Raw genomic sequence first — 26,703 nt, 5'->3', positions numbered from 1 at the left:
TAGCATTGTTGGATGCTGTACACCGACCAGAGCGAGTGGCTGTTATGCATGTCCGGGGACATCGGAATGAAGAAGGAAAAATCTACCAAGGTAATCATTTAGCAGATGTAACTGCAAAGCAGGCAGCTCGTCAAGTATGGACTCAGATGGCTCTCATACCAACTAAGGTAAACCCTGTTACACCTTATATGCAACAAGCTCCAAAGTATTCACAGGATGATGAGAAACTAGCCATGTTATTGAAAGCTCGGAAAGGAGCAACAGGATGGTACACAACCAATACAGGACAAGTAGTTGTTCCCATACAGATAATGAAAGCCATCCTCATAGCTGAACATAACAAAAGTCATTGGGGAGCAGAAGCATTGGTAAAATTTTTGAAGAATGAAATAATTTCCAATCAGATGTTAACGTTGGCAAAACGGGTGAATGCAATGTGCCCAGTTTGTTTAAAGAATAATCCTATTGTCAGGAAACAGATTCAGATGGGAAAATTACAAGTAGGACCAGAACCGGGAGATTATTGGCAGGTGGATTTTTCAGAATTACCCAAAGCACAAGGGTATAAATATATCCTGGTGTATGTGTGTACCTTTTCAGGGTGGCCAGAGGCCTTTCCGTGTAGGACTAATCAGGCAAAAGAAGTAGTGAAAACTCTCTTGAAAGAGATAATACCTAGATTTGGAGTACCTTTGGGGTTGTCATCAGATAGGGGTCCTCACTTCATTGCTAATATTGTGCAGGATGTAGCACGGATGTTAGATATTGCTTGGAATCTCCATACTCCTTGGAGACCGCAATCTAGTGGGCAAGTAGAAAGAATGAATCAAACTTTAAAGGGCCAAATTAAGAAAATCTGTCAAGAAGCCAAAATACAATGGCCTCAGGCTTTGCCACTTGCTCTCCTCCGAATTAGAATTAAGCCAAGGGAAAGGTTAGGCGTGAGCCCCTATGAGATACTATATGGAAAACCTTACCATGCAACTATTTTAAAAGGAGACCCGCATGTGGTAGGGGATCAGGCAGTATATAATTATGTTGTTTCTCTGCATAGAGTTCTCAGTGCCTTGCGTGGAACCCTGCAGTGGAACAGACCTCTTCCACTGGAAAACCCTGTGCATGATGTTCAACCAGGAGACCAAGTATACGTGAAGAACTGGTTCACAGACCCACTGAGAGAATTATGGGACGGCCCGTATCAGGTGATACTAACAACATTCACAGCAATCAAAGTGGCCGGAATCGACTCCTGGATACATTACACGCGAGTCAAGAAGATGCCAACTCAGTGGGAATCCCAAGTCGTGTCCCCCACGCTAACGAGATGCGGCGCGAGGGAAACTCACAGGCAGTCTCAATATGAGATATAAAGTAAGCTCCATTTTATTTCACTAAACGAGAGACTTATATACTGTTACAGAAGTTTCTATTCATAGATACACACACACACCTGCAGCTGTTCTCACACACTCAGGGATCCTCCTGCTAACTCCCTTATTCCTTTCTCATAACACTTCTGACTCCTAATCTTTCTCATGGCATTCTTCCCACAAAACATTTTCAGGCAAACAACCACTGCAGCTTGTCAGAATTTTACTGAGGCCTGGGAATACTGAAGCCTTGCTCAGCTCTGTTCAGTTAGCATGAGTTTTGCTGGAAAACTACGTTTTCCAACACACGCGATTGATTTTACGAGCAAAATGAAAATTGTAATTGCTGTATTTCTGGTTATGCTAAAAATATTACCCGTTGATGAACATGTACTTGTCACTGTTTCAGATCCTGTAATCGGAGCAATGGAAGGAATGACTGTAAACTTGACTTGTGAAATCACTGATGACCAGGGAGCTGGAGTCGATGAGATAAGTACATATTGGAGAAAAGAGCAAACACTCACTAATGTTATCAATAGTACATTTTGGGATAAGGACACACAAAGAGGCAATACCACATTACAGCTTACCAACGTTAGCATGGAAAGTGCTGGGATATATACATGTCTGGTAAAAATTAGGTGGAGTTTTGATTATAAACGAATCGCACTAGGGGTTATGACATGGCAAAGCAACTCGGCAATAAAAGTCTCACCTTACCAAGCATCAGTTGACATGTGGGATGGTCCACCCTCAAAAATAAATTGCTCATTCACAGCCCAACATGAATGTAGCAGCATGTTCACGGTTACTTGGTGGAAATTAGCTAGACGGATAATGTGGGAAAGGCCGGAAGGAAAGAGTGACCTGCAGGCAGGAAGCAATAGTGGAATTGGATGGTTAAATGATACTCAGGCACGTGTAGGGAAAAATGAGGGATTATATCTCTGTGTGATAAGCTGTGGTTCTATGATGGGGTACGGGAAGAGAGAAGTACAAGGAAAAAGTCATCTAATGGATGGGTTAAGACCTATCCATGGAATCTACCAGGCGGTCCGTGGTACTTCTGTAGTTTTAGTTTGCCAACCAGAGCGTGGAATTGTTTTCTCTGAGTTCGGATGGTGGTTTAAGAAAGGAAATGTCCAGGAAGGGGGGAAATACCAATTAGAGAAGCGATTAGGAGGCATGTTAACTTTAGTGATACAGGATGTTCAACCAGAGGATGAAGGGACATATTGGTGTTGGATTGCCCAAGATGCATGGTGGACACACGCTGTGACTTTGGTATCCCTTACTAGGGCACGAATAAATAAAAGAAGAATTAGAGATGTTGAAATTGGAAATAAAACCTGGGTTTTTCACCATAACCCAGAACAAGAAAATTTAATTGTAGGTTTAATTCGAGACTTTGGAGAAATGCAGAATGTTTCTAAAATCACTGCTTGTTTACCTCTGCCTCGAGCAGCGGGAGAACCAATTCCATGGGGAATAGTTCCCGTCACTGATTTGCCTGAGGCATATGTAAATGTAACTTGGAGCTGTAGATTGGTTCCTAATGAGTACTCTGACTGGAAAGAGGGTTGTATGTTGGTCCGGAGGGTTACTGAACACCAATGCAGGCAGATGCCAGGATATTATGCATGGCTGACAACATCAAGAGGTAATAAGTGTGTGGTTTCAGGGCCTGTTTCAGAACCGTGTAACAAAGTGACTCTCAAGGAACAAAAGGTTAGAGAGGAAGAAGTCTGTCAAAATGTTACCCAGACCCAGTCTTTAGAAGACGAATGGGGAACAATTTGGGGACCAAGCCTTTTAGAAACATATAGCTACTTAGGACAAGTTAATTGGTGCATACAATGGACAGGAAGTAAAAACCAGACTTACACTGAGGTAATGAACCTCCAGACTACCAGACGGGAGAAGAGGGACCAAAAAGACATTTGGAATTGTACCCAAGTAATCACATGTGACACACCACAAGATAAAATAGGGCTCGTACCAGTAAGAGTCTTGCTAAAATGGGGATGTGAATGTCAAGGATATAACCATACAATTACAGACCAAATTCAAGGAGATAAAAATGGGAAGAGAAACATCAGTTGTAAATCTACTACTATCAGAAGTCCAGGAAACCTAGTTTGGGTTATGGGGCATGGCAAGTGGACCACCCATATGCCAATAGATGGGCCTGTCACACAAATTACTTTAGGAATTCCGACCTTATGTCCGTTTTGGAAACAGTCTAATTTGACTCGACAATCAGCTAGGACTAAACGAGACTTGGATGATGAAAACGAATGGCATGAGCCAACCAGTGGAGTTAAATTCGGGTGGGCTTTGGAATCCTTGTTTGCACCTGTAGCTTCATATCGGAACAGGGATATGCTCTACAAACTAATGGGGCAGACTGAAAGATTGGCAGCAGCCACTAAGAAAGGATTTAAAGATTTCAATATTCAGTTACAGGCTACCACAAGAATGACATTACAAAATAGAATGGCTCTTGACATGCTCCTATTGAAGGAACATGGAGTGTGTGGATATTTGAGCCAGAAAATTGATCATTGTTGCATCCATATCCCAAATGTAACTATTGATGTGGAAAAGGACATTTCACAATTAGAACAAATAGAAGACAAAACAAAAGATCTCGAAAGGGAAGCAGAACATAATTGGATTGGAGAAGTGTTTAGCTCTTTAGGACTCCAGGTATCTGGATGGATATCATCGGTGATTCAGTATGCGATAATGTTTTTGATTTTGATTCTAATTATTTTTGGAGTTTATAAATGTATTTTAGGAACCATTGGAAGGGAGCGCCTACATACCCGAAGGCTGATCAATGCAATGACCAGGAATGCAACGTCTTCCACACCTCCTCCAGCAAATAGAGAAGAAAGACTTTGAGATTTGAGCATCCTTGCAACTTGGAAATTGAAGAATGCTCAAAAGGGGGGACTTGTTGCAAAACCATGAATAAAGATTTTAGTAGTAGTCATGCTAAGGCTTGGAGGGATCAGTAGGCCTGAGTGTAAACAGTGTTGTGTAGCGAAGTTGCCAGTAGCGATCAAAAGGATCAATAGAGCATACTGAGGAGGGTAGAAAGACTTGTCTAAGGAATGTAGCTATAGAACAGTTTGTTTATTTAAGTAATCTGCTAAGTGGAGTGTGTGACTTATCTAATAGGGTGTAGTAGATTAATGATGATAAAGAATGTTCAGTTAACGAAAAACAAAGTCACAATGTAATCATAAATCAGGTAGATGTGTCTAGAAATCAAATTCGTTGAGATGAAGCAATTTGGAAAGAAAACATATATATACTCAGTGATTTTGTAGCAGGTTGGGGCTCTGACTTTTGGACATTAGTCCTCAGGTCCCCAGGGCCCTCAATAAAGCACCGCATAAAATAACTTCGGTTGTTTTGTGTTTCCTCGGTTCGGGCAACACCTGCATTTCTGGGAATTAGTCAAGCGGGGTGTGCTGGAGGCAGGAGACTGGGAACTTATAGAAAAGATTGGATTGCCCAAACAGAGGGAGGGGTGCGAATCTGCTGTGGCAGGTTTGGATGGTGGTGGCTTCCCGCAAGGGGGCGCTCAGGCTTTTCCAGTGTATGTGCCTGGCCCAGATGCCATGGACACAAGGAACAGCCACTCCACCATCGCATGGCGAGTGACAAATGACTTAGTGACCAAGGTAGCAACATTTGGCGTGTCTTCTCCAGTCGTGATGGAATTTCTTAGAGTGATAAATAGTGATTTGCTTGCTCCATTTGATATTATGTATCTGGCTCAGGTGCTGTTTCACCCCATGCAATACAGCGCCTTTGAGGACAATTGGAAAGCGCTGGTTGAGGATCAGCTGAAGAAAAATGTGTCCTTGCCTGCTGAGGACCCTAGGCGCATGGTTGGGGCTGATGTCCTCATGGGTAAGGGACCTTTCACTAACCCCAATGTTCAAGCTGCCTGGGATCCTCGGATCCTGGAGCAAGCCCAACAGCTCGGTATGGGAGCCATTTTGAAAACAATTGAGATGGTTGCCCCGCAAACAAGGTATACAAAGATACAGAAGGGGTAATCTGAACTTTACCTGACGATTATTGAGAAGCTGGCAGCAGCTCTGGAAAAGCAGGTTGAGGATCGGTCCACGAGACAGATCCTGATGAAACATTTGGCAAGAGACAATGCCAATGATGAGTGTAGAAGGATCATCAATGCCCTACTGGGGGATCCTTCTGTCCAAGAGATGATGAGAGCTTGTGCCAGGGTGCAGTCAGAAAATCAGGGGAAATCGCCTTGGCTGCATTTCTGTCCTCAGATCAGGGACCCTCTGATCAGGGACAAAAACAGCCCAAGTCTGGGAACAAACACAAATGAGTCAAATCAAAACAGAAAGAAAATTCAGGAAAAAAGGGAGATTCAGGGACCGAGACTCCTCAATGTAAGAGGTGTGGTAGGCCAGGTCACACTTCAGACTACTGCGGGTCACAGTACCATGCAGATGGTCGACCCCTGTCGGGAAATGTGAAGAGGGGTGCAAAAAGGGGGATTTGCCTCCCATCACATCAGTTCCCCCAAAACAGGGTGATGGCCCAGGCTTACCCAGTCAATGTGGAAGAGGCGCCAAAGGCTCAGCCCGAGTCAACACCTACACCGCAGCAACAGTCGTCTTAGAATCTGATGATGCCCACAGGGTTCCCTTGGATGTGGATGGTCCCCTGGATCAGGGGGCCGGTGCACTGCTTGTGGCGGAGCCTGAGGCCACCAGCCAGGGGATCCTTGTTCTTCCAGAGTTCATAAATGCTGGTTTCAAGGGCAAGATTCATGCTACAGTTTCCACACCTGACCCCCCTGTCACCATTCCTGCAAGCACTTGCCTTGCTCACTTGTTGCCTTGTGAGTCTTCTGTTCCCAGGGTAGACCAGCGAGTTGGCGGAGGTGACAGCACTGAACTGCCAGGACTTCCGCAGGTCTACTGGGCTGCATCTATCTCCGTTGAGTCACCACAGATGACATGTACCCTCATCATGCCAAAAGCATGTCCGCATCGAATTTGAGTCCGAGGTTTGATCAATACAGGTGCTGATGCAACGATCCTTTCCACTGCTTTGTGGCCTCCTACGTGGCCTTTGTGCCCGGTGGGACTGAATATCGCGGGGTTGGGAGGAACAACACAGAACCGATTGAGTAAGAGACCTGTGTTGGTGAAGGATCCAGAGGGACACACGGCCTCAATCTGGCCTTATGTCACTCCAGCTCCGGTGAACCTCTGGGGACGGGACGTGTTGGCAGCTTTGCGGATGCGAATCACGACAAATTTTTAATAGGGGTCACTGCGTGCAAGGGCGCACCGCATTCCACGCTATCTTTGCGATGGCTGACCAAAACAGCTATATGGGAACCACAGTGGCCCCTGCCAAAAGACAAATTAGTCGCCCTTTGTCAGCTGGTTCAGAAGCAACTGCAACAGGGACAAGTAGAACCTTCTACCAGTCCCTGGAACACCCCAGTTTTCGTGATTAAGAAAAAATCGGGGAAATGGAGACTGTTCCAAGATCTCCGAAAAGTTAATGCAGTGATGGAAAGTATGGGGAGCTTACAGCCTGGCATGCCTTCACCCATGATGATTCCCACAGAGTGGGAAATCTTGATCATTGATTTGAAGGACTGTTTTTTTACAATCTCTTTGCACCCCAATGACAGGCCGAAATTTGTGTTTACTGTGCCTTCAATAAACAATGCAGAGCCTGTAAAGAGATTTCAATGGAAAGTGTTACCTCAGGGCATGAAAAATAGCCTGACTATCTGTCAATGGTATGTCACTCAGGCCTTGTCCGGAATCTGTGAGCAGTTTCCTGAGGCACTCTGCTACCATTATATGGATGATATCCTGGTGGCAGCAGCCACCCAGGATGAGTTGCGGAGGCTACAGACTCGACTGCTCGATGCCTTGCATTCCTATGGGTTTCAAGTTGCTCCCGAAAAGGTTCAACAACAGCCTCCTTGGAAATATTTGGGAGTCAAAATTTTGGATCAAATCATACAGCATCAAGAGGTGCAGTTTTCAGACTCTATTAAGACTCTGAATGATGCCCAAAAGTTGCTAGGCATCATCAACTGGTTATGTCCGTATTTGGGACTAACCAATGGACAACTTACCCCACTTTTTAATATTTTAAAGGGGGACTCTTATCTAAACTAACCTCGGAAATTGACTCCCGAGGCGTGACGAGTGCTGAATGAAGTGCAGCCAGCTGTTTCTGCTTATCAGGTTTATCGAGTAGATCCCTCTACTGCTATCACTGTTTTCATTACTGCTCCAGACCTCCATCTTACAGGTATCATTGGCCAGTGGAACAAACAATGGGATGATCCTTTGCACGTCTTGGAATGGGTCTTTTTGCCCCATCAGCCAAAAAAGACAGCACCCACATTGTTTGAATTGATAGCCTGCCTGATAATTAAATGCTATTATCGGTGTTTACAATTGATGGCAGCAGATCCTGCAACAATTGTTGTTCCGGTATCATGGGACAATTTTGAATGGAGTCTTGCTAATAGCGCTCCTTTGCAAAGTGCACTGCAAAGTTTCTCAGGGAAGATTGCTTATCATCTGCCCAGCCACCAATTGCTGCAGCTGGCAAATTCAATCAGTCTTACGTTGCGGCCAAAGAACAGCCAGGTGCCAGTTCATGGGCCCACCATCTTCATGGGTGGTTCTGGGAAAACAGGAAAGGCCATTGTTACCTGGAAGGAAGGATCTGAGTGGCAAGTGCTGAAAGGCCATGAGACAGGCTCTGCTCAACTGGTCGAATTGAAGGCAGTTGCCATGGCTTTTCAGCGGTTCTCTCAGGTGCCTTTGAATCTGGTCACTGATTCTGCTTATGTAGCAGACAAAGCCAAATGTTTGATTGTTCACTTCTAAAAGAAGTCAATAATGCAGCTCTGTTTTCGCTATTGCAAACCCTGTGGAAGGCAATTCAGGCTCGAGTGCATCCATATTATATTCTGCACATTCGAAGCCACACCAATTTACCAGGTTTTATAACAGAAGGCAATGCCATGGCTGACATGCTAGCCAACCCTGCATGGGTGGCACCTCAGCCTGACAAAATTGCACAAGCCAAGGCATCGCACAATTTCTTTCATCAGAGTGCATATACCCTACAGAAGCAGTTTCAATTGACGCCCACTGAGGCTCGTGACATTGTCAGTGCTTGTGCTGATTGCCATGGACTCGCTGCACCTCTGCCACCGGGGGTAAACCCCAGAGGTCTAAAGGCCTTGCAGTTGTGGCAGACGGCTGTGACACACATTCCTGAATTTGGCCAATTCAAGTATGTGCATGTGTCTATTGACACTTTCTCCTCAGCTATGTGGGCAACTGCTCATACTGGAGAAAAAAGTCGTGATGCCATTGCCCATTGGAAATTAGCCTTCTCGGTCCTGGGCATGCCAGCCACTGTGAAAACCGACAATGGTCCTGCCTACGCCTCACAGAAGATGTGGCAGTTCTTACACCTATGGGGTGTAGACCACACATTCGGTATTCCGCATTCTCCTACTGGCCAAGCCATTGTTGAATGCGCTCATGGTACCCTGAAGCATGTTTTGGAAAGGCAAAGAGGGGGAATGCATGGGGAAACATCACAGAGTCGATTGGAAAAAGATTTGTACACAATCAATCACCTTACAGTGCCACCGAATTCGAATAATCCTGTGATTTTGAACCATTTTGTCTCATTGCAGTCGTCAGGGGAGTTGCGTTTGCCCCGGGCGAAGGTATGGGTACGGAACCTACTTACTAACACCTGGGAAGGCCCTCATGAGCTTATTGCTTGGGGTCGAGGGTATGCTTGCGTCTCCACAGATACTGGGGTACGATGGCTGCCTGCAAAATGCGTCCGCCCTGACCTGCGGCTCCCGAGACAGAACCAGCAACCTCAAAATAACAACCAGAATGCCGAACACCAACCGAGTGATCCTTCTGATGATGACCAAGAAGCCAGTCCATCCACAAGCAGAGACTGAAACTTATTCATGGAGTCAGAAAGCAAGGACTTTGAAAGTATGTTTTGTTGAATTACAGATTTATATGTAGATTTAGTTTTATATATACTTTATCTAGGGTATTGCATGGGGCCTCTTTGACCATCTTAATCAGCATCTGGTTCGGGTTCTGTTCGGTGGCTGGCCACCTCCGGACAGACCCCTTGAGTTTCAACCAGGCTCTGTTTGGTAACTGGCCATTACCAAACAGATCCTTCATGCTGATCCACTGGGGCTCACAAGCAATGCCTTCTGTTCTTAAACAAAAAGGGGGAGCTGTGGCTAGCACAGGTTTTTCCCATGAGAAGTTTTCTTGTGTTTTGTAAAAAAAGACCTGCTGCTAACGACCCACCCCGCATGACAGGCAATGGGCCATCAGGGACCCACCGTGTGACTCATGGACTTATCTCATCCCATTGTGAGATGCTCTGCCGAGGAGGGAGGAGCCAGGTGTTCCCACCTGGATATAACCTGGCCCTGGAACTGCCTGAGCTAGCCCCTGTCTACTGGGTTCCCAGAGGACCAGAGCTACTACTGGATCTTCAGCTGGAGACTAGACCTTCACAGGATCACCGCTTCAACTGGACTACTTCAGTTGGACTACTACTACCACCCTAACAGGGTGTTAGGTTGTATCTGACTTTGTCAGTGCTTTTCCTTGTATTATTTCACTTATTTTTAATTTCAATCTTGACTTGTGATCTCCCACTGGTTTGTTTTCAAACCAAGACAGTGTTTTATAAATAAAGATAAAGTTTGGATGTTATTAAAAACAGTGTCCCAAGATCTGGATGGTGCAGGCCTGGCCAATCAGGCCTAGGGGGAGGTTTCTGACTGACCAATCTGGGTGACCTGTGAAAACTCTATATATATGATGAAATCAAAACAATAAAGGTCTTTCCTTCTTGCCACTGAGAACTGAGTTCTTTACTCTGCTAGCTGCTCAACAGCGACAGCCATCGACAATTCAGCAAAGAATGGAAAGAAGCTATCTGTCGACTTCCAGAGCCCCACGCTGTGAGAGAGTTACAAGCTTTCCTCAGTATGGTAAGTTGGTGTCGACTTTGAATAGCAAAATATGAGATACTAGTAAAACCTCTGTATGAAGCCCTTAAGGCTGCTGAGAAAGGAACAATAATCTGGACAGAGAAAGCAAGGGCTGCATTTAAACAGCTAAAATATTCCTTGATGTCCACTCCCGCTCTGGGGCTGCCAGACCTAACTAAGCCCTTTGGACCTTTTACATACAAGTGACAGAATGTTGCTTTGGGGGTACTGGCACAGCACCTTGGGGACCAGCAAAGAGCTGTAGCATACTTTTCAAAACAGCTAGACAATGTTAGCCAAGGGTGGCCTGAGTGTCTGAAAGCTGTGTCAGCAACTGTCATCCTAATACAGGAGGCTCAGAAATTCACCCTTGGGCAGCACATTGTCGTGTATGTACCCCATGCCGTGAACTCTGTGCTGGAGCAAAAGGGAGGACACTGGTTATCCCCTAGCAGAATGCTTAAATACCAATCTGTGTTGTTAGAACAGGACGATGTTACCCTAATAGCAACATCTGTTGTAAACCCTGCAATGTTTTTGTCATCCACATTGCTGGATGACGTGCCTGAGCATGACTGTTTACAGACAATAGAGGAGACCTATTCCAGCAGACCAGACCTGAAGGATGTGCCTCTGAAGAAGCCAGATTGGGAAGTTATTACTAATGGGAGCAGTTTCATAAAAAATGGTAAGCGAATGACAGGCTACGCAGTGACCACCATAGATGAAGTAACTGAGGCAAAAGCCTTGCCTTCAGATGTATCATCACAGAAAACTGAGCTGATTGCACTGACCAGAGCTCTAGAACTAAGCGAGGGAAAGTGAACATATAAACTGATTCCAAATACGCCTTCACTGCAGACTGCTCAAAGTAATGTCATTGAGCATGCAAAACAAATCCTTGCACTCCTGCAGAGAATCTGGAAACCTAATGAAGTAGCTGTCATGCATTGCAAAGGTCATCAAAAGGGAAAGACAACCCCTGAAGTGGGAAATCGCTTTGCTGATGAAATAGCAAGAGGGAGAGCTGAAAAAGGCATACTTGCGATAGTACCACAGAAAGAAGTAAATCTGACAGAGTTTACTCCAAAATATGATAAAGAGGGCCACAAATTAATTAAGTTTCTTAAGGCTGAGATTAAGGAGGGTGGGTGGGCTGTTACCTTGGTAGGCCAGGTTGTAGTCCCACCCCTGCTCCTTCGAGAAATAGCACAGAGGGAGCACAAGACATCTGAAGAAAGTAGTGATAGGGAGAGAAATGACTGATATTGTACAGTCTTTAACAAGCAAGTGTGAAACCTGTTACAAAAACAACCCTGACACAAGCAAGAAAGTAATGTTAACAGTGACCAAGGCAGGGCATCTCCTGGGAGATTACTGGCAAATAGATTTTGCTGAAATGCCACAGGAGGGTTACAAATATGCACTGTTATTGGTTGATACTTTTAGTGAGTGGCCTGAAGCTTATCCCTGTCACACCAACACAGCAAAAGAAGTAGTGAAAGCCTTACTCAACCACATAATTCCAAGGTTTGGGGTTCCTTTGAGAATGTCACCAGATAAGGGACCACATTTTTTTGCAACAGTGGTCAGAGAAGTTAGCAAGATTCTGAGACTTACTTTGGACCTGCATACACCATGCAGGCCCCAAGCAAGTGGCAAAGCTGAACGTATGAATGGAACCCTCAAGGCCCAGATTGGTAAGATCTGCCAAGAAACATCTATGACATGGGTTCAGGCTTTGCCTATAGCCTTGCTGAGGGTCCGCATACAACTAAGGCGGAGAGACAATATAAGTCCCTATGAAATCTTATATGAGAGACCATATCAAGTTCCACACATCCCAGGGGAAATTCACATGAAGGGTAAAATTGAGTAACAGAAATACTTAATGGCTATAAGTTCCACTTTGTAGAAGCTCCAGACATTCGTCATGCTGTCCAAACCTGTAGGATTGGACACCCCTGCTCACCCATTTCAGCCTGGAGACTGGGTGTACATCAAGTGGTGGGACAGTGACCCCTTGCAAGCTAAGTGGCAGGGGCCATTCCAAGCCTTGCTTACCACCCTCACTGCTGTCAAGGTTGTTGGGAAAGGACTGTGGATCCACTATTCCAGAGTGAAGAAGGCTTCTGCTCCTGAGACCATCAAGAAAACAGAGACTGATGCAAATCAAGATGATATGGTTTAAATTGTTCTTTACGTCTGTTGTTTGCCCAATTGGTAACCATGACTCAGGGCTCAGCCCAGGAGTTGCACAACACTGTGATCCAAAATGTATCTAGAGCTCTTAATATGAGCAATTGCTGGATCTGTACCCAATTACCACCTCTAGATGGGAGTGGTAACTGGACATTGATTGGTATTGTGATGGAAAAGGAGCATACAGAAAGGTGGCAATGAGTCAGAATCAATACCAGCCTTCTGCCTCCTATACCCCTGAGTGGCCTGATGGAACGTGGGAACTATACAGTTTGCTGTGTGCTTATGAATTCTACAGGGAAGGTCGTTCTTCCGTCATATTGCCATAAGACCAACTTCAAAAAAATATTAAACCCAAGATCTGCGATAAAAATGAGGTTGCTAGTTTGGAGATTAACTCTGCCACTTGAGACAAGAGTGTATTGGATATGTAACAATAAGGCCTGGAAAATTCTGCCTGTAGATTAAAATCAGGCATTTGCCCTCAGGGCTGTAATCCCAAATATAAGAATATTTGACCAAATTGAAAAACCACATAGGAGGGGGAAAAAATTTCTTAATCCCCGCATTGAAAGTCCCACAGTTTTCCATATTATAGTGAGAGCTCTTCTTCCCTCTTATGTAATGGTTGAACTGGAAAGAGCAATTATATACATCTCAAGCATTATTGAACGTATTGAACAACATACTGCAGATGCAATTATAGCTTTACAGGAAGAAGTCCACGGCCTTTCAAGGGAGATGATGCAGCACAGGATAGCTCTCAAATTTCTACTCAGCCCGCATGGAGGAGTATGTGATATTGTCAATACCACCTGTTTTTCCTATGTGGACCAGGATGGAAGAAATAAGAAGGATTTAGAGGAAATTTGGAAGGGGACTCAAATTCTACATGAAGTAAATTCCAGAAATTACACCCTGAAATTCGACCATATCTTCCACACCTTCACTTTATGGTTACCAGACTGGGCCTGCGTAAAAGAAGCATTTGTAATAGTTGTAATTGTAGTTTTTATTTTTACTATAGCCAGTTGTGTAAACTGGTGCTGTAGTTAGTGTAGTGTAGAGACTAGACAAGGTAAAGTCTTGTTGGTCTCTAAAAAGGGAAGAAATTATGCCTGCTGATTTTTGTCTTTTCTTTTTATACCCTTTTTATACCCTTTCCCTCTCCTTGTACCCTTCACAAACACTCCTTGTACCTTAGCCCTACATGTTTACAACTCTTGTCGTCTGATATTTAGCTTAGTTTGGGGGTTTTGCAGGGCGGGAAGACCAAACATTTATACTATCTCAGAACTAGCAGCTCCAACCTTGGACAGAGCCTCCTCTCTGGAACATGTTTTTGTAAACTAGGCTATAGTCTCATTGGGGGGCGGGGGGGGATAATTAGAATAGGGGGACAATTACTTAATTTATTAAGTTTCTTATTGGGGGATTTTAGGTAGATATGGTAATTTGCAAGGTCCATAGAAGTGGTATACACATTGTATGTGGTGTGTTTCTCGGCATTTCCACCTTTGGTAAGTGTGCACCTAGGATTCTATTAAAAACTGTGGTAATATTCCCTTTTCCCTTTACTGCTGTGTCTGCTTCATATTTTTACCATCCGAAAAGGCATCATTTGTCTAGAAGCTACTTGCCAGTACCAAAAAGATTAATATTAAAGAGAAACAAGAACTGAAAACTGAACTGGAAATTAGGAAAGTGAGAAAGTTATTGTAGTCCCTGCAAATAGAACAGCTGCAGAGACAGTTACAGGAGGAAGAGAATGAGAAAAAAAAAAAAACTGGTAGAAAAAGTTGAGCTAATGTTAATGCTTATGCAGGTTCCAAAACCTCCTGAACCTCAGCATGGACAGGGAAATTGCAACCAAAAAATAACCCTGTTTGATCTGATTCAGATGGCTAATTTACAAGAATACTATGGCCGTAAGCCAGGTGAAACTGAAACTGAAACTGATTATTTGTGGTGTGTTTGTTTAACTGGAGGAGATCGAATCCTATTGAACGGCAAAGAGGCCAATGGATTCTGGGGTCCTGATGTTATTTTACTTTTTGGTCCCTATCCCCCAAATTATCCTCATTTGATAACAAGCAGGGTGGCATACTGGGCTGGTGAAATAGATGTGAGGGAGAGAGGAGAGCCTCTGACCATACTTATTAAATTTGTGAACGAGCTCTTCCCTGCTATTAAAAAAGCTGCCTGCGTCCAAGCCATGCTGGAGCATCAACCTATTCATGCTCCTGTTACAACAGCTGTAAACTATAAAATGTTATAGCCACTAATTAGGGGGGCCCCTGCCATACTCAAACCCTACCTTATCACAAAACAAGATGAAATCAGAAGAGATACAGCCTTTAATGCACAATTGGTCAGAGGTGTGGCAGCAGCCTTAAACCCTAGGGAAATCCCCACCTGGGCAGCATTAATGCATAGTATAATAAATCATGCCCAAGAGATAGGATGGAATGATCTCCCTGGCGATACCAAACACACTGGCCATAATTTAAGACAAACAAACTATTCACAGGAACCAGGACTTACAGATTGTTCACCTAAAAGTCAGAGGTGGAAGGAGTTATATAATCATGCAGTGTCACTAGGAATTCCACAAGTTGCACGTCAGAAACAATCTATTAGTGCTGTTTGGAGCCTAATTAATGTAGCTCTGAAACAAGGCAACAACAATCATGGAGAAAATACTCCAAACACACCGACACCAACACCAGTACCAACATCAGGTTCTGGGAGGAATAGTAGCCCTTTTCCTTCCTGAAAGCACAAATCAAAAAATTATTAAAATCCAGATGGCATTTAGCCCTGCCAGTCTGGCAAGTAGAAGCTTATCAATGGATAGATAACAATGGCCCATATATTTTGATTCCAGTTGGTCCCCATCATCAATTAACTAAATTTCTGATAGATAAAGGAGCACAAATTTCGGTATTAACACATCACAATGCCAAAATGCTGGGTGTGCAACTTGGATGGCAAAGAGTTAAAATCACTGGAGTAAACAGATCAAGTGTTGTGTGTAAAACTGCTAAGGTTAATTTAGGGCTACTGGGGGAGAAGTGCATGTCTTCTACTCATTTTGCAATTAAACTCACAATGAAAATATTCTGGGCTTTGATGTTTTGACAGGTCAAACCTGGTGTCTGCCAGACAGCAGTGTGTGGTCCTTCGGTTCTAATATCAACCCTTACCTGGTTGAGAATTTGAAAATTACACTGCATGTCCTCTGCACAACACCTGCACTCCCCAATTAAAAAATTACCAATGTATCACAATACCCAAATCCTGCTGCAGCACGAAAAGGAGTTTCTGAGGCTATAGCTGATTTGGAGAAATAACAAATCATCTCCTGAGCACATTCTCTGTATAATTCACCACTGTGGCCAGTGAAAAAGCAGTCTGGGCAGTGGCATTTTACTACTGATAACCAGTGTTTAAATGCCAACACAGACCCACTAACAGCTGCAGTCCCTAATATTGCAAATTTAACAGCTACATTACAAGACAACCTGTTATGGTAAAATTACCACAAATTGGAACTGTGCCTTTAGCAAATGAGGGCATGGACTCTCTTGATTCCAGCAAAGAGAATCATTTATTACAATTATGCAAGGCCTTTTATACTGTGCTAAAAATATTCTATGCAAGGCTTTATATTGTGCTAAAAATATTCTGGCTAAAAATATTATTGTTAGCATTCTTGTTAACTAAACAAAACACACACTGCCCACATGCCACATCCCTTACCCCCTCCTGTGCCGCTGTTGCCGCACTCCCTTGAGCAATTAGCACTTTGATCAGGTGCTGTTCATGTGAAGCTTACATAACTTGTTCTTGTTTGCATGTTGGCTGTGCGTTTCCCCAAGTGCTTTCAGTAAGCAAAAGTGAGCAAAGGCCCTTTACTTCTTCCATAAGACTTTTCTTATCTCCCACATGTGCCTATGACTCTAAACCTCATGGCCCACTTGCTTGGGAAGCTATTGGCAATAGTGATACAAAACACACAATTAGGGCACGGTGGAATTTTCCTTCTTTTCAATGGGGTAACCTGTCCAGGCAACCACCCCAAGACCTGTTTTACTTTTCAGAAAATAATACTGGGAATGATGCCAGCACATCTCTACTGAAGATGAAGTTCTTCTCCTCACAGAAGAAATCAGCACCGGAATGAACCAGACTGGACACATGCATCACCAAGCCCGACTTACAGGAAGAAGACCCTCTATTTTCCTATCTGTAGTGGTCACTGTGGTAACAGTTGTACCCACATTTAAGCCTGAATGCATTACGGTGACAATTGCTAATGAAGTAAGTAATAATTGTACAAATCAAGGAATTCCACCTAATAATAAGAATTTAGCGGAGTGAAATTTCACTATGATATGTCAAACACTACCTCCAACCCCTGAATTTACTTCCTCCATTTCCAATATACCTCCTTTGAGGAACAGAGAAGATGTTACAAGACCAGTAGCTGCTCGGTGAGTATTGCATTGAAACAAAATATGGAAAAGCATCATCAGCTGATAGTGAATGCTCTCAGTGCAGCCCAAACCAACACCTCTTATGCTCTCAGCTGCATCCAAGCTCAATTGTGGATACAGTTTACTGCAGCACCAATTATAAGGGAGGCCTATGAAAGTACATTGCCCACTGAAATTCAAACGGTAATCTGGAATAAGTGGCAAACTGTTAATGCATGCATTGTGTAAGAATAACAGAGATTTACTTGTGGAAGTAACACTATCAAGGCCCAAGACATTTGCCTTGACACTGAGCAGAATGTTTATCATTTTAAAATACATACTGATAAAATTCCTGAAACTGTGCTTATATATGCTGGAAAGGGTTGGGTTTGTATGACAACTATTTGTGATTCAATACTTATAGACTACACCACTATAGAAACAAGAAATCACTTAAACATTTGTGTTTGTAATTTTTCCAAAATTAGAGGATGCAACTTCAACTGTTTAGCTCCTGTAACAACCCATGAATGACTGCAGTCTACCTACACATCAAGATTTACTACTCATTCCTATTGGAATGAACTTTGCACTGGTGAAAAATTACTGCAGCATGATGACCTGTGTCGGCTACTAGAATGCATCTGAAGTGATGGACACAGAACTATGATTACTGTTCATCGTGATCCAGAAGAAATATACCATGTCTTGGAAAGACTGATAAGAGATGGAGAACATCACTGGAGGGACATTTTGTTCAGGTGGTCACTATCCACAAGAGGAATTTGAGATCTTATGTTGCATGCTGTTGCAGATAAGAAAAACCTTACAAAATGAGGGCCTTGTTACCCTTGTAAAATCCTTGCTCACTTTGTTACTTTGGCTAATTAGAAAAGCATTCTAGGAATGACTCAGCTAAACTAAAGGTGAAAAACAAGTTACATAATTGGAAAACAATTGATAGAACCAATAAGTGCTCACACCATGGTGCTGGTGGTTGGTCATACCTGATGCTTGTTCCTATTGTGGTTTACGGTGGTTGGTTAAACACGTTTGTTGTGCCTCACAAGTATGTAAACTCATAACAAACTAATAGTTTAAAAACCCTGGATTTTTGCAATAAAGCACTTTGGCCATACAAATGCGAAGAGGAATTACTGTTGCTCATCCATTACAACTGGCACCCAATCTGTTACAACTGGTGCCTCTAACTTCAGAATCTCAGATGCAGCGAGGAGGAAGACTGCGATCGATAACAGAGCCTTGCTGAACCAGGGAGAGGATCGATCACCGACTTCAACTGAAGGACTCAGAATGTGCACCCACATCACCTTAAGGTGAGCAGTGGGGTACATAATGGGAGGAAAAATGTCCCACAAACAAAAACAGAGCCTGGAAAATTTACGATGGGTCTTGCATCAGCACAACAAAGGCATTTCAGATTCAAATTTACTTGCCTTGCTGGACTGGAGGTCCAGGCATGTAAAAGACTTCCTCACAGCAGAAACTTTGCACTTGGACACCTGACGGGTTGATAGTGATGACGGGCAGAATATTCTATTGCAACAACTCGCATATGAAAATGCAAATGATGATTGCAAAAAAGCACTGTTGTCCGTTTGTAATCGGCGTAATTGTGACATAGTCGAGATGGTTAGAGCCAGTCAGAATGTGGGTTCCCTGTCCCATAGCACTAGCTCCCTTGCAGCAACCCTCGCCGCTCATATCCGAATGTTGCAGGAGGATAGCTGTTATAACTGCAGCTCCAATGACCAGCTTAAAAAAGAGTGCCTCCTACTGACGGCCAGGAAAAAATCCCCTTCACAGGTTATTCCTCAAAACTGCTTTATATACAATCACGACGTATTTGCCCGATCTTTAAAATCTTTCCAGTTAATCCTGCTGAAATTCAACCCTCTAGAGTTCCACGTTGCTGCTATTTCATTTACAACTCAGTTGTTTGCTTGGATATTGTTCATTGATGTTTAACTGTGTCTTACAGGGGTGACAGGAGTCTTGTACATTTCTGCTGTTTGCTCAGGCTTCTAGCAACAGGCAGTGATTTTTATTAGGGTGGCTAGCACCCCAAGACTCGGTCTCGTTCGCAAGGGTCTTTGATATTTGGCCGATTAGTCTAATATGATAGAAATTACCATTTATTAGACACAGAAAATAAACAGACATACAAACATAGAACAGATTTACATACATACACATTATTGACATAAATGCAAAACTATAAAAAATGCCTTAGACTACAATTATGAAATAAAATTATTGCAAAACTATTAATAGCTAAAATGCAATTTATAGAATAAAATTATTGCAAAACTATAAAAATGGCTAAACTGCAATTTATAGAAAGGTACCTATTCTTATTATTATTAGCTAGCAAGAATAATAAAAACTGAAGAACTCTATGTATCTCACCCACCAATTGGTGGTGGAAAATACTTTGAAATTCTTTTCACCCAATTCCCAGGAAAGTAACCACAGAGTCTGCGTCCAGACTCTGGGGAGAAGCATCTCCACACATCTTCAGAGTGTGTGTAAGAAACTTCTACGTCTGGGATATTTCTGTGAGTTTTTATAGGATAGAAGTGCACCTTGTGTGGTCAGCAAGCATTGTCTTTGTTTGTTTTCCCACATTCTCTCTTCATTCCAAAATATAAGTTACGGTTAGAGGCTTTAGACTTTTGGGCACCAAAAGATAACCCCTGCCAGGCTGTCAACCCTACTACAGTCCTCTATCTTCCACAACTGAGCAGAAAGAGAGAGAGAAGGGGGGGGAACGTCCTGCCACAAACTGCTGTATGACAAATTTTCAGTAGTTTTCTTGTAATGATGGAGTCAAAATGAGTTAAATTCTGTTCTATCTGAAACTTTTAAAGTAACTCTCTCAACTTTGAATCTAGTTTTGTTAGATTTAAGGCTCAACCCTGGGCCCACTGAAAATATGCAAAGGCATCCAAAGTGACTGCTTCACTGAATTCAAAGGAAATTTTTTTCACAGGTATACTTTGAATGGACTCTGTGTCCATGCGAGTGTGAAAATGCTGCAGCAAATATAGAAGGAATGTTGTTCTAGCTTCTTAAGTATTTTAGATTTGTAAGTTAGGCCTGTGAGTTACTACTCTATTATAGTAAATTCTATATGAATCAATCGCAAAATAGTTTAAGTTATCTGTTAAGTGCTGTTAAGTGTTAAGTGCTATCGAAATTAAATTCTGTTAAATTTAAGTGATGTTAAGTTTAAGGTCTGTTGCTTTTAAGCTCTGTTAAGTTCAATAAAGTATAAGTGTGTTGAATTTAAGTGTTGTTCATTTAAGTAATGTTACACTTAAATCTGTTGATTTTAAGTTTAAATTCTATTGAAGCTACATTCTGTTCAGTTTAACTGAAGTTAAATTCAAGCGATGTTAATTTTAAATTGTGTTAACTTAAAGTTCTGTTCAGGTTAAGTTCTGTTAAGTTTAAGTGATGTTCAATCTGAGTAATGGATGTTTAAAATCTGTTAATTTTACGTTGTGTTCAGTTTAAGTTCTAGTAAGATTGATTTCTGTTCATTTTCAGTGATGTTCACTTTAAGTTCTGTAAGTTAACTTTCTGTTATGTTTAAGTGATGTCAAGTTTGAGTGAAGTTAAGTTTAAGTTCTGTTGAAATATGCTCATTTAAATCAGAAAATACAGTCCTTTTGTTATAGAGATACAGTGGAATCAATTCAAACTACTATGATGGAGAATTGGTAAGCAACTGTTTAAGAACATAAGCTGATAAGTTGTATTGTATATGTGAAGATGTGGTTTATTCGATCTTGTCTCAGTTTGAAAGACAGGTGTCTGCTAAGAGAGGTTGAAACCTCCCTTAGGACAGAGAATGTGATTTCCCCTCCCTCCGAATTATTTTAATTTTGAAAAATCAAGGGCTTTCAAGCAAAGGTATGGGAAAAGGAATAACAGTTCTTTACTAGTATTTATAAACAAGCAATAACAATAATAACAACCACAAATAGAACTAGAAACTAATAGCAGATGACTTTTGAGCGGCCGAGCCCTGTCCCATGTGGTGTAATCACGGTCGCAAACAGCAGGTGGTGGTGTTGAGCTCCCAGCCAGGCAGGGCAGGCGCGATGACTCTCAAGCGGCTGCAGGTGGCGCTGTGGCACAGGGTCAGGTCAGCCTCACACAGCTGGTAATGGCGGGAAGGCTGAAGAGCAGCCAGGCAGTTCAGAGCAGCAAAAGTGGGGCGGCAGGGGGCAGGAGCTGGCTCTCCCCGGCTAGCCAACGAGGTAGCAAGGATTCCGCAGTCACAGTAGATGCTGCGGTCTCATGCGGCAAAGCAGGGCGGGCGGCAGGGACAGCCAGACTCCCCCGGCAGCTGCTGAGAGAAAATGCAGCCTGGGAAGCGTGTGCTCCAAATGGGAAAGGGGTTGAATCAAAGCTCACCCAGCCAGGAGGAGAAAACAGAGCACAGTTGGATCTCCTGCGGTCAGAAGCCAGAAGCCAAGAGCAGCCTCTCTTCCCGGTGTCTCCAGATGAGAGCTAGTCCCAAAAACGGCTGGCTGCCTCCTTCCTCTGCCCCACCTAGCACACCCTTTTGTCTCTTACAAAAGAATTGATGGCTCTAATCACCCAGCTATTTGTTGCTTAGCAACAGGAATGGAGAGAAAATTCCAATGCACCCCCAACCTCCGACAGATCCTTAGTTTCATTACAAATTCTGTGGGAATAAATGTTCTACATTGGTTAATTAATATAACTATTCATGACAATCTTTGCAGTTTTATCTTCCATCGATGGCACAGAAGAATGAGTAACAATTTAAAATATGGATATTATTAATTGTAGGGTGCTTAGTGCTTTCTTTCTTGCTTTCATTTTGCTTTAGTGTCATATATGCATAGATGTGTGGAAAAATATAATTTCGAATTTTTTAGAACAGTTACTGTTACTGTATTAACAATTCTGGATATGTTGTTAATGTAATGACATGAATTCACTGAGCTTTTATAAAGGGCATTATCCAGAAGATACTATTTGATGTTACACATATGCATTTCTTTACTTATTTGCAGTTTGTTCATGGTACCATTGATTACTTAGTTAAAAGTAAATGACAACACCAGCTGCTTTAGAAACTTTCACGTAACCTTGTGTAATCTGCAAGGAGTGTATCGTTTTAAGAAACTTTCCCAACTGATATTAATAGAGGCTTGTTTGTAGGATGTTTTAGGGAAACCCTCCCAGTTGAGGCCTAGGCTCTGGCCAAGCCCTGGCCCTGGCTGCTTGGGAAGTATGCCATCAGTCCCAGGTGTTTCTGCACTGAAAATGTAATCGAGTCACTTTGACTTGCTGATTTGGGCTTATGAAAGCTGGACACCCTTCAAGGTAAACTTGGAAACTTTGCCCGGGAAAGGTTCTCCAGGTCCTGCCTGTGAGATAGGGGCTCCTCAGCGATTGCATACTCTGGGTTATAGTAGAGTGTTTAGGCAATTGATGATGTATCTTCCTAAATCACTATCTTTTTTTCTCTCATGTACCAATGCTTGCATGTATTACCTTGCTTGTTTTTGTTCATTACTAAAGCTGAGCACATAGTAAGCTTCTTGTTTTATCCCATGTATTGTTTTTAATTTGTGTTGTTTTCATGTTCATACTAAGAGAAGTGCATGTTGCCAAAAACAAAAAGGGGGAGTATGGCTCCTCAAGAACAATTAGATAATGCAATATTTATGCTAAATTTTTCAAATGCAGATCATCAATTCTGATCCCTGAGAGAGCGATACTGCTCTGAAGATCTGCATGCGCAGAAACAATTTCAAAAAGTTTTATGTAAGTGTCGGGCTTTGATTCTGACTAAATGTCAGGTACTCCAGCTCTTTCTTGCTGCAGACATGCAGGAGAGGGGAAAGGGAAAAACTGTTAAACGCACTAAAAAATCATGAGTTAGGTGAGATAGGACACGGACGAGGGGACGCACAGAAGAAAAGGGCAAGCAGGCTTCAAACTTAAAGTTGCACAGTGATTTAATTACCTAACAGAGTCAGAGGATAAATGAGAGGTAAAAATAAGCTTTTCATACACCATTGGTTCACTCACCCCCCTCCCTCTTAAGAAGCCATTTTTCTACTCACCCCCACTTCCACGTGAAGTCAAGCTGAGAAAACAACGACTGGGATTGTCATGGGTTGGACTGTGGGCAGCTCAAGAATTTGATAAAAACAGGAATATATGTTATAGGAGTTATATTGTATATATTAATTTGTGTACCTTATTACAATGTTTGCAGATGTCGGGGTTTGACCCTGACTAAACTCCAGGCACTCCGGCTCTCTCCTGCCACAAATGTGCAGGAGAGAGGAAAAAAAACTGTTAAACACACACCAATCTCATGAGTTAAATGAGATAGGACATTGCTAGGAGGACGCACAGAACAAAAGGGCAAGCAGGCTTCAGACTTAAAGTTGCAAAGCGATTTAATTATCTAACAGAGTCAGAGGATAAATGAGAGGTAAAAATAAGCATTTCATACACTATTTTGTTCTCTCATTCCCCTCCCTCTTACGAACCCATTTTCTATTCACCCCCTTTCCTCCCTCCAACCAACAGCTCTGGTAGGGGGGCAGGGTGTGGGGTATTTTCTTAGTCCATTGAGCAGATCCATAAATCTATTCATTACCACAATTCTTCGACTACAAATACTCTTTATCTCTACTTATCTCTCTCTCTCTCTAGACAGTTTCTCTGCTCTCATCCCCTCCCTCTTAAGAACCTGTTTCTCTGTTCACCCCCCCCCTTTCCAAACTGACAACACGGGCGGGGGTAGGGTAAGGGGTTTTTTCTCTGGTCAGTCCACCAGGGAGAGGGGTCCTCTACTTAGCCACGGGGTCCCTCCCACTAGAGACAGTCCTCTGGGAACTTCTTTGGCATGGGTCCAATCTCATGAGCAACATCCTGCCCAAATTCTGCTGCAACATGAGTCCTCTTGTCCATAAGGTGCAGTCTCCCGAGCTGAGGCCAGGCTGCTTCCATCCCAGGAGCAAGGCCTTTCTCTCTCTTGCAAGGCTTTTGCACTTTTAACTCTACTCTTTAGATGAGACTCCCACTGGTTCACAGCTTTCTCCAGGCATCCACCTGCTCCTCTGGCATGGGCTGTGGGTGAATTTCTGCATCCTTGTGGACTCCATGGGCTGCAGGGGGACCTCCTGCTCCCCCCATGGTCTTCACCGCAGCTAGCAGAATGTTTTCAGCTCCAGTGCCTGGAGCACCTCCTCCCCCACCTTCTCCACTGACCATGGTGTCTCCATGCTGTTTTCCCTTCACATATTTTTACCTCCACCTCCTCCTCTAACTACAAAGAAGTGCGTGCCTACTTTGTTTTGATTTTTTCTTAAATATGTTTTCACAGAGGCGTAACTAGCACCTCTAATTGGCCCAAACTTGGCCTGCAGCATGTCCATCACTCTCAGAGCCATCAGAGATTGGCTCTGCTGGACTTGATGAAAAACTTCCAGAACTTTCACTCAGGACACACAGGAGCCATCTTTGTGCCACTCCCCACCCCTCCGACACTTCTTCAGGCCTACTACAACAGCTTCTGAGAAGTTTAAATTTCTCTTAGATGTTATAGATACTCTGCTGATGTTCTAAGCTAAGCTAAACCACCACAGTAAGAATCCACAATTGGGTGTGCAATCACAAGGTCCAGATGATTTGCTAACCTGGGGAAGAGGGTACGCATATATTCTATTGTCAGCACACCAAAGTGGTTACCTTTTCATCTGGTAAAACCATGTCATGAGTTGGAAAGACCAGTCCAACAACTCCATACCCCAGCTAAAGACACTACACCCACCATCATATTGTTGTGTTCCTGCTGACCTTCTTCAGTTATTCCTTGCTCCATGCTTCCAGAAAGACATTCAGTGATGTCAAAGTCAGCATTTCCAGCTAATGGACTTCTCTCCTGCCTAAACAGCACGACCCCTGAGCTCCAGCCATATGAGCTCTGGAATAGTAGCCACTTGTTTCCAACTGCAGAAGAAGCAACCCTCTTCCTGGGGACATTGGACACCAAACTTTTGGTTTCCCATACTGCGCGTCTCTATCAGTAGCATGGTTGTTTTTGATGGTTTTTTTATTGATTGTAATCTATATCCCATGTATTTTATCTTTTGTCTAGCAGATGATCAGTAATAGTCTTGATAAGATAATGACTTTACAGGTGCAGACTGTTTTGGCATTAGGGTGCATGAGCCCTTCACACAAAAAACAAAAAAGGGGGAGATATTGCAAATAAGGAAAACCTTACGAAATGAGGACCTTGTTACCCTTGTAAAATCCTTGCTCACTTCTGTTACTTTGGCTAACTAGAAAAGCATTCTGGGAATGACTCAGCTAAACTAAAGGTGAAAAACAAGTTACATAATTGGAAAAAAATTGATAGAACCAATGAGTGGTGGTGCTGGTGGTTGGTTATACCTGACGCATGTTCCTGTCATGGTTTATGGTGGTTGGTTAAACACATTTGTTGTGCCTCACAAGTATGTAAACTCATAACAAACTGACAGTTTAAAAACCCTGGATTTTTGCAATAAAGCACTTTGGCCATATGAATGCTAAGGGGAATTGCTGTCGCTCATCTGTTACAACTAGCACCCAATCCATCACAGCATGCTATTGTAATCTTGCTGCTTTTTGCCCTATTATGTTTATTCTTGAATATTGTCCTTTATGTTAGAGTGTGGATATTAGCTAGACAGGTGACACCATCACACAAACCTCATCGGATATATAATATTATTCCATCACATTCAAAGAAGTCATAAAAAGGTAACCTGTTCAAAACTTTCCCTCACTTTATAATTAGAACATAATTAAACCCCCATTTATAGGCACAGAGGCAAGAGGCGACCACACCGCCACTCTGTGTAGCAAGAGAGGTTGGCTTTAGTCATGGGGTGGATTGTGGTGTTGCATCTGCCCCCCCCCCAACATTTTCCAGGATGCACTGCAATCTGAGAAATGCTCGTAGGGCCTCAGCTTTGACAAACAGCACCTGGGCTCGGCTCTTTCTGAGCTTATCAGAAACACTGTCTGCTCCCAGGAACTGCAGCTGTCCATTGAGCTCCCGTTTTCCTTATGAACAGCCTTGGAAACGACTTTTCTTGCCTGAATGCAGAATGAAACATTATTATTAATACCCACTCTCTTGCAACCCGGTAAACTGTGGTCCAAAATGAGACCATCTGAACTCTTCTAGACTCCAGTGGGCTGCAATCATCAACCTCCCTCTGAGTGGGGCCTTGTCGCTGTTGAGCAGCTAGCAGAGTAATGAATGCATCAGTTCTCAGTGGCAAGAAGGAATGACCTTTATTGTTTTGATTTCATCACATATATAGAGTTCTCAAAAGTCACCCAGATTGGTCAGTCAGAAGCCTTCCCCCAGGCCTGATTGGCCAGGCCTGCACTGTCCAAGCTCTGGGACACTGCTCCAACACCACCCAAACTTTATCTTTATTTACAAAACACAAGAAGAGTTCCCGTGGGAAAG

At 43.1% G+C, this 26,703-nt stretch overlaps 1 long non-coding RNA gene across 1 annotated transcript in view; it reads left to right on the top strand.

Moving 5' to 3' along the window:
- Nucleotides 1-26,703, top strand: part of LOC146425670 (uncharacterized) — a 420,136-nt gene that overhangs the window by 49,455 nt on the left and 343,978 nt on the right. The gene's annotated exons all lie outside the window — the stretch shown is intronic.

This window comes from Lichenostomus cassidix, chromosome W (assembly GCF_008360975.1).
Source record: "Lichenostomus cassidix isolate B80296 chromosome W, HeHo_3.0, whole genome shotgun sequence".
NCBI classification, from domain to species: Eukaryota; Metazoa; Chordata; class Aves; order Passeriformes; family Meliphagidae; genus Lichenostomus; species Lichenostomus cassidix.
The sequence above is the reverse complement of the archived record's forward strand: the minus strand, read 5'-3'. Positions and strand labels throughout refer to the sequence as shown.